Genomic DNA, 7,355 nt, shown 5'->3' on the forward strand with positions numbered 1-7,355 from the left:
TTGATCTCCCAGTAAAAAATATCAAGACAATTAATGTACAATGGGTCAAAAAGATAGTAACGATGCCCACAAATGTAGTCACCATGTTGAAACTGGGCCAGTTCCATAGACTTAGTCTTTTCTCAAATGAGTTGTAAACCGAGACATGGAAGACTATAGTTACACCAGCTCACAAAGATGGCCATCTCTGGGGAAAAGGGTAGAGCAAGTTCCCACCCAACCAAAGCCATGCTTGCTGCCTCCATCACCCAGAATCACTGCTTCCCCTGTGGCCTGTCTCATCACTGACCCTTTGTGATTCCCTGCAGGGATGCTGTTCTGACAATACTTCAGGTACTCTGGGTGTTAGGCTGATATCAGCAGTTGTTTTATTTTGTTTGTTTGTTTTTTTTTGTTTGTTTGTTTTTTTAGCAAGTGTGGGCATTCTCCCTTGTATCTAGCTTCTTCTGGGAAAGCTTCACAGCTACGCTCACATATGCAGTCGCCATGTTTGAAAGAGGCCTTCTTTTAGGAGGACCTGCAGCTGAGTATATGCCCTAAAATTTATCGTATCACAGCTTTGAATTTCTGGATCATTTGTTTGATGTTATTATTCCTAAAGAAACTCCCTAACGTAACAGACTTGACATATAAAAGCAAGAGCTTACAAAACTTTCCGCCATTGTATTAATGACTTTATTGATGATACCAGAATTTTCACATATGAGCTTCTTCTGTATTTTTTTTCTCTTTCCTCCTTTCTTTTACTCACCTCTTCCATTTTACTTTTTCCATGTTATTTCAATATTTGTCTTTTCACTTATCTGGAAACAAATGTACTATGATCAACTGTTAACTATGTAAGTATTTTCTTTAAATAAAATGTAAAAATGGGTCATAAAGTTGAAATATTAAGGGCACATCACTTCAAAAAAGAAAATATTTTATTGTCTTTGTACCTGGAAATGGCCCCCATATGGAATAAAAAAGCATTCTCCCCAAGGTTCAAAGACTTCTCAACCTTAATAGAATAGAGATTTTTTTTTACAAAGAATATATTCAGATAAAGGGCAGAATCTTAGGATTCAGTGGACCATCTAGAGTAGTGTGGCTACTACATAAAGCTAGTGTTATTGGAAAAGGAATTTAAAACAGTTCTGATCAGTCTAATCTGAAGATATATTCTTCATATAATCATGCTTCTGGTGAAAAGGAAGCACAAAGTTTGTTATTGTTGTTTTTCTGCTGAATTCATGCTTTGGCCCCTAGTCTTGAAATTCTTTTTTTAAATAATATATTTATTTAAGCAACATTATTACAAACATGTTTGTAGTTGGGTTTAAGCCATAAAAATAACACCCCCCCTTCACCAGTGCATCATTCCTGCCACCAATGATCACCATCTTTCTCCTCACCCACCCCTGCCTGTATTTGAGGCATGCAATTCTACCTCTATCTACAATCATTACCGTTGTCATGATAGTAGTTAGTCTAGTTATTTCTCTAACTGCACTACCACTCTTTGTAGTAAGCTTCATATCGTGGGCCAATTCTTCCAGCTCTCATCTTTATTGTCTCTGGGTATTATTACAATAATGGCTTTTATTTTTCTTAAATCATATAAATGAGTGAGACAATTCTGTGTCTGTATCTATCTGTATCACTCTGACACATTTTAGTCAGGATAATAGTTAACAAGATATTAAGGGCATCCAGTTAGGAAAGAAAGAAGTCAAGTTCTCACTATTTGCAGATGACATGCGACTATATTTATAAAGTCCTAAATACTCTACCAAAAAGCTTATAAAAACAATAGATTTATAAAGCAAAGTGGCAGGCTACAAAACTAACACTCCTTCTTAAACACACATAATGATAGAGAAGAAATGGGCATTAAAAAATCCCATTCACATTAGTGCGTCACAAACTCAGATACCTTGGGGTCAACCTAACTAAAGAGGTGAAGGACCAATACAGTCTGAAGAACACTGAGATGTTCTTTTGCAGGCTCATTCTCTATTATAGTTAAGCATTTGACACTCTTGCTACTTACTGCAAATTTCCACTGCAATTCAGGTGTCAATTTATTGGGAAATTGGTGATTCATCAGTAAAAAGAGTTTTATAGGTAAGAAGCTACCTGGTTGGGGACTTCAAGGGAAACTTCTCCTGAGCCTATCTGTGTTTCTGAATCCCTGAAGGTTTCCTCAGAGGCCTAAGGAGCGCACCCCCAAAAAACTGCATTTTAAAGCTGCCCAGTGAGTACATTCTGGTTGTGGGGGTCGTCGTCCAATAAGCTAAGCTCTCTGGCATGTGAAGGCTCTGCCCTGCTGTGCCTTTGATCACTCTGAGGACTACAAGGGAAACTTCTCCTAAGCCGGTCTGCCTGTGTTTCTGAATCCCTGAAGGTTTCCTCAGAGGCCTAGGGAGCACACCACCAAAAAACTGCATTTTGAAGCTGCCCAGTAAGTACATTCTGGCTGTGGGGGTCGCCGTCTAATAAGCTAAGCTCTCTGGCCTGTGGAGGCTCCGCCCTGCTGTGTCTTTGTTCACTCTGAGGACTGTCAACTAGAGGCAGCAGAAGAGTGCCTTTGCTTCGTGGCCACGCACTCTTTCTAACCAATGAACCCCACCACAACACGCAGGAAAAAACACACTACAAGCGTGATAATAGGAAAACCTCGCAGGCAAACACCATGCACAGAGAATGAAGACAAAAGCTTGAATGACATAATAAATGCCAACCACCTGATTAACCTCTCAGATAAGGAACTTAAAAATAGCAATATGGAAGATGTTTGAAGTACTCAAAGAAAGCATCGATCAATATGAACAGAACACAAAGACAGAAATCAGAAAACTTCAAACTAAATTAACAGATCTGAAAAACACGGTAGTTCAACGGAAAACCTCAATGGATAGCCTCGCCAGCATGGTATCAGCAGCTGAGGAGAGAATCGGAGTACTGGAAGATGTGATGCAGAAAAACTCAACACAAAAGAAGAAATTGGAAAAGAGCCTTAAGACAAAGGATCAGAAAGAGAAGCAGAATAGTCTCACTCATCTATGGGTTTTAAGAAAAATAAAAGTTATTTTTGCAACAATCCTCAGAGACAATGAGAGGAGGGCTGGAACATCCAGCTCACTTCATGAAGCTCACCACAAAGAGTGGTGAGTGCAGCTATAGAAATAACTACACAGAGAACTATCATAATCATGTGAAATGTGAATGCATGATGGAACTGGAAAGCCTGTCTGGATAACAGGTGCGGGTGGGGTGGGATGGAAGGAAATTTGGGACATTGGTGGTGGGAATGTTGCACTGGTGAAGGGGGTGTTCTTTACATGACTGAAACCTAATCACAATCATTTATGAAATCAACATGTTTAAATAAAGAAAAAAAGTTAAAAAAAAATAAGCTACCTGGTTGGAAGATGGCAGATATGTCATCAAAATGCTGATATTGTTTGCAGCATAACAAAAGTGGTTGTTACAGAGAAAGATATAAGTGAAGGACCGTTTTTTGTTTTTTGTTTTTTTTTTTTTTTTTTAGAAAGGATAGAGTGAAGACTGGTGTTTGACAAAGTAATCAAAACATTTCTTCATATATTTGTCTCCTAAACCATGATTCTTATTATCTGAGAAAAACACAGTATGGACTATTCTTCCTGTTCTGAATCACTTCAGCTTTGAATTGTGCTTCTTCGCATTCTGTGTTCTCACTCTCATATACCTCTTCTTTGAATGTATGCAAAATCACTGCTTACTTAAAATCTCCATCTACATGTTTCAAATGATTCACAGCCCCATTATGACCTATATTATAATGACCTATATCTATGATCTCCCCCATTAACACCTAATCAGTTCCACTCACCCATATCCCAAAAAAAGGCACAACCATCTTCACACAATGCAGAAACTAAAGAACCAGAAGTCATGTTTAATGTTCTGTTTTACCTTACTTTTATCCAATCTGTCCATATCTCCAATAGAGATATGCAAAAGTTATGCAAATGTTGCTAAAGTGGTCAATCAATAATTAATTAGATGGGATTATTGAAGAAGTGAGAGAGATAATAAAAACTATAGAAATTTACAGAAAAATACTGCCTGGGTTTCTAATTGTTAAAGATTCAGTTCTATTACCAAATACTGCTTGCTTCCAACTCACTGTCTGCTGCAAAATGTTACAGAAGGCATTAGATGAACTTCCAGTGGTGATGCTAGACTGGTAAAATTATGTCTCTGCACAAAATGCGCAGCCTCACTAGCATCAAACTGCACTCACAATCTTTCAACTAAAGGCATAAATGTGTGCAGATTCAAATGTAGTTAGGAACTCCTAAAAGGTAGATTATACTAAGTAGAAAATGGTTCAAGATCATGCCAGGAAGTAATAGGTAATAAAGACAGGTAAGATAGACCCTTAAACCTTTTATTTTTTTGGCATAGGGTGGGCTACACCTGCAGGTGCTTCAAATTGTTCAATGCACCTATGGTATTTCTTTTTTAGTTTTCTGCTCTGGCAATAAATACTGCAGCTGTCAGATTTCTGTAATTAAATTCCCAACTGAATTCTTTCCTTTGGGAAGATGAAGAATTGTGGTTCAGTTGGGCATATTCTCCTGGTCTGTTTTTTTCCAATAACAAATTAAGAGAAAGTTACATGGTGACATGTAGAGAAAGTGTGTTTATCAGCATCAGCTAGCAAGACTAGAAGATGGCAGATTTACATCCTTAAAGCTCACATGGTCACCAGTATCAGACTCTATGGGGGAAAGGAATAGGAAGTACTTTTTGAGAAAAGATAGTTGGTGAGTAGTTGGTGCCAGAGTGATCAATATATTCCTTCTTGGGCTGGTCCCCTAAGGTAATGTTGTTCCATAGAAAATCTAAAGATTTCTGATGTATCTAAAGATACTCTGAATGCTTTATGAGAGAAAGTCTGAGGATAACATTCTTAGCCTTTCAAAAATCCCTGCCCAAAGAGTAGCAGAATTTTAATTTTGTATCTGCTCTGCAAATCTTTTGGGCCAAAATCCACAGCACTATTAAAATTATGTTCACTTGATCTCCTGTTTTTGCATTCTTCTAACTACAGCCATTTTCCTGACCTTAGATGAAATGACTCCTCAATTTAAAGTTCTTTCTCTAGAAAGCCTGTCTAGAGTACAGGCTTGTGTGGGATGGGGAGGAAGGACACTTGGGAATGCTGCAATGGTGAAGGATTTTATATATATTAATATATATATATATATATATATTGAAAAATCAAAAAGAAAAGAAAAGAAAGGATAAGGCCTCCCTATTCTTACCACAGGCTCTGTTCTTTACACTGACTGTATAGAAAGAGGAGGTGCAGTAAATGCACTCCATATACACTTGAACCCTTTGCCTGGTCTGTATTGTGAATTGGGGGACAAAAAAAATAAAGTTCTCTCTCTATTTGGCCTCTCAAAAGATGTAATTTACATTGATGCATTAGGTCCCATAGTTAATTTTTTCCTTTTATAATGAAATAACATAACCTAAGTTGTATATACAAGCATCCACCTCACATATATTTACCTCACATTTAGTATTAGCCACAGGGACCAGATGAAAGATTCAGCTGCTTCTTCTTCTTATGGTTCCTTAGTTGTTCTAGACTTTGGTTAATTGATATTAGGAGTTTTAAAACTTTTCTATTCATAACTCATTCTATCTAAAATATTTCAAGTGACTTTTGGTATTAAAATATATAAATCATTTGATAATAAATCAAACTTATTTTAAAACGATTTTTCATTATTTCCATATTCAATTATACAATTATACTAGGAGTGACTTATAGTTTAAGAAGCTACAATAGCTGGTCAGATAGAATTGAACTTGTCTTTTTTTATCCTTCATTTCTTTCTTCCAGTGAGTTAAGTGACCACTATTTTGACTTCAATTCATTGATAAAGTTCTGTACTAGTTAATCCTCAGGTTGCTCAATAAAAGCAGACCTCAGTTCTTTGGGCACAGACTTTCTCTTTTCCTGTGACCTCATTATGACTCAGGGATACTAGATAATTTCCAGGTCTTACAAGAAAAAAATTGCAAATTTTTCAGATTTCTCATGATTGTCAAAGTGCATCAATCACATTAGAACCCCCAAAACTGTTTCAATTATGCAGTTGGCTTTTAGGGGAAAATATATTAGAAAGTTACCAGGGTCAGATAAGTATCTCCAAGTATTTCTAGTTGTTGGTATTATTATCAATAGTATGAGACATAGAAAAACATGTGTTCTAAATGACTCGAGGCTCGGTCTCTTTCTCTTATATCAATCTCTTCCTCTCAAACATATTCACATCCTTTTAGTGTCATTTAATCTATGAAGCTCTCTCCTATTTCTCAAACATTTCTATCTCAGCGACGTTGTGTGTCGACATTGTGCCTCCTCCACCTTCTTTGTCTAGCCAATATGTAATTATGCTTCATGTCTCCATTAAACTTTCCCAGACTGTGCCAGCAGATTCAACTCACATATAATAGTCTCTTTTATTAACACTAATAGCTGCAATTAAATATTTATTCCTGTGTTCATTAGGTCAGCATCTGTTTTCCCACTTGATAAGCTATATAATGGCATAAATTAGTTCACTGATTTATCCTCAATATTATTTAATCCAGTACAAAGTACATATTTAATAAATATTTAATACATTATTGACTGACCAAACTATAAATGTATGAATGAGATTATGTTATTGATGTGTTATTGTAACTTGCTAGAATCTTTAAAATGATTAGAATTATTATGTCGAAGGATATCTTGGACCAATTCTTTTCAAAAATTTTGGTGCATCAGTGATACCTGCCTGTATGATATTACTTATAAATTACTCATATATTACTATTGTTACCTCAATTCACAGGTACAGATATGCATTGTTTATTTCTGCAGCACTTATTATCTGATAAGGTACTAAAAATTTTATATCATTGCTGTGTTTTGTGTGGTTTTTGTATTTTTAGATTATGGATCACTTGCAGCTATTTATCACAGGTATAAATACATTTTAATTACTTAAACACTGGTTTACTAATAGTAATTTATATATCTGACATATACTAATAGTATATTACATATATCTGATATTAACTAATAGTAAACCAGTTGCTAAAGGTTGCTAATAGTACAGTTTATTTTTTTTCAGATATATAAAGTTGTTCATATTGAGCGTTGGTCATAAATTTTATAAAATCCCTCACCAGTGCACATGCCCCACCAACAATGTTCCCAGTTTCCCTCCCACCTCCCTCTGGACCTCGCCCCTGCTTGTATCTGTGGAGACTTTTTTCTATAGTTAGTTCTTACTTTTTTCCCATTTTAGACACAGTGC

The 7,355-nt window shown here is 36.1% G+C and overlaps 1 non-coding gene across 1 annotated transcript; it reads left to right on the forward strand.

Annotated features, from left to right (window-relative positions):
* The first annotated feature begins 5,280 nt into the window (after positions 1-5,280).
* Positions 5,281-5,407, forward strand: LOC126016673 (small nucleolar RNA SNORA51). Its single transcript, XR_007498456.1, has one exon. It is a non-coding gene; the product is annotated as a small nucleolar RNA SNORA51 (small nucleolar RNA).
* Positions 5,408-7,355: the final 1,948 nt, after the last annotated feature.

This window comes from Suncus etruscus, chromosome 8 (assembly GCF_024139225.1).
Source record: "Suncus etruscus isolate mSunEtr1 chromosome 8, mSunEtr1.pri.cur, whole genome shotgun sequence".
Taxonomy (NCBI): Eukaryota; Metazoa; Chordata; class Mammalia; order Eulipotyphla; family Soricidae; genus Suncus; species Suncus etruscus.